Raw genomic sequence first — 2,356 nt, forward strand, 5'->3', positions numbered from 1 at the left:
GATATCCAATGACCGGGTAATCTACCTCCAGCCACATACTTGTTCTTTTCTGTACGCTAAATGCATAATTTTTGGGGCCTGTTGTCCACTGGCCTGCTGTAAAATTGATATCCAATCACCGGGTAATTTACCTCCAGCCACATACTTATTTGTTCTTTTCTGTACGCTGAATGCATAATTTTTGGGGCCTGTAATCCACCTGCATGCTGTTAAATCGATATCCAATGACCAGGTAATCTACCTCCAGCCACATAATTACTTGTTCTTTTCTGTACGCTGAATGCTTTATTTTTGGGGCCTGTAGTACACTGGCCTGCTGTAAAATTGATATCCAATGACAGGGTAATCTACCTCCTGCCACATACTTAATTGTTCTTTTTGTACGGTGAATGAATAATTGTTGCGGGCTCCGAGGAATTCAACACCAGTGATGACTACTTGTTATCGAATTTTAACAATTATCATTAGTTTTTTTTTCAAAAGGGGGATTTTGTTAGCCATGTTTTTAATCCTATTTTATATTTTTATTTCTTTTAAACATACTGTATGTATTTGACCTGTATTTGTACTGGCCTGCAGTAAAATTCATATCCATTGACCATGTAATATACCTCCGGCCACATAATCACTTGATATTTTCTGTCATGTGAATGCCTAATGTTTGGGGCCTGTAGTCCAGTGGTCTACAGTAAAATTAGTATCCATTGACCGCATAATGTACCTTCTCGAGCCACATGATCAGAATTTATTTTATGTCAGGTGAATGCCTTATTTTTAAGGCCCGTACTCCTGGAGCCTAGAATTTTTTTATTTTAGGTCACAACAGGGCACAGAGAATTTCAGAGAATTTCCCTTTAAGATGAATAAAAAATGTCCCCTGATTAAGACACATATTTTTTGGGAGAATTTTTGTCATTGATCCCCCTCTAGTATGTCACTGGCCATGTTGTGGGACTATTTGTACACTTCTACTAAGTATTTGGTGGCTGCAAATATGAGCTGAAGGTTTTTCAGGTTTGGCTGCCATTAAAGTGAATGGCGCCCGCCGCGACCTTGCGGTTTGCAAATATTTTAGTGCAATCGCGAACCGTCCTGGCCGATGTTTGTCCATCACTAATTACCACATATACCTGCAGAGGTAAACTGCGTATATATTTCTCTTTTAGCACAGAAATAGGCCAGTCAACGCTTTTAGTGCAAATAACTGGAAAAGTGAACTGTGTATATATTTCTATTTTTGCACTGACAGAGGCCAATAAATGCTCTTAGTGCAAACAATTGCAAAAGTGAATTGCGCATATATTTCTCTTATAGCACTGAAATACAACACTAAACACTTTCAGCTCAAATAACTGCAAACGGGAATTGTGTATATATTTCTCTTTTTGTACTAAAATAGGCCAATAAATGCTATCACCACATATACCTGCAGAAGTGATGTGCGTGCATATTATTTTTTTTTCTGTGCTGAAATAGGCCACTAAATGCTTTAGCCACAAATAACTACAACAGTGAAGTGTGTGTATATTTTTCTTTTTGTACTAAAATAGGCCACTAAAGGCTTTTCAACATAACACTTGCACCCCAATAACAATAACAAATTGCTGGAATGACAGAGCTGTGTAATGGCTATTTGGATCCCCAAATAATCTACTCCTGCACTTGTCAATCGCTTTTCTAGCACTGTCACTATCCCCTGCTGATGTCTCTCCCTGCACTAAGAAAGCACCTTTCCCTAAAAACTGCTTTCCTGATAACAATAACCTCAGCCAGACGTATTGGAGAACTTCAAGCCCTTTCCTGCAAGGAACCATATCTCCAAATCAACGAAGATCACATTCGTCTGACGCTCAACCCAGGGTTCCTCCCTAAGGTGGTCTCATCCTTCCACCGAGACCAGGAAATATTCCTACTCTCTATCACCGGGTCAGAAGATACAGGATCAGGTGATAAAATGCATCTATTAGACGTTAGAAATACTGTCATTCAATATCTTTAGTCTACCAAAGCATTTAGGATGGATAATAATCTCCTAATACAGTTCTCAGGAAGAAATAAAGGGAAGAAGCTATCTAAATCCTCCATAGCTAGATGGATTAGATCCACCATTGAGTGTTGCTATGTGAAACAGGGCAAATCCAGCCCTGGAGTCATTAAAGCCCATTCCACTAGGGCCACAGCCTCTTCTTGGGCTGAAAAAGGAGGTATCTCACTTGACCAGATCTGTAGGGCTACAACCTGGTCAAGTGCAAATACCTTTGTAAGACACTATCAGTCTTAATCTTCCGGACTCGAATGAAGATCTTTTTGGCCGGAAGATTTTACAGGCGATATCCCTACCCACTCAGTCATTTGT

The sequence above is a fragment of the Bufo gargarizans genome, chromosome 1 (genome assembly GCF_014858855.1).
Source record: "Bufo gargarizans isolate SCDJY-AF-19 chromosome 1, ASM1485885v1, whole genome shotgun sequence".
NCBI lineage: Eukaryota > Metazoa > Chordata > Amphibia > Anura > Bufonidae > Bufo > Bufo gargarizans.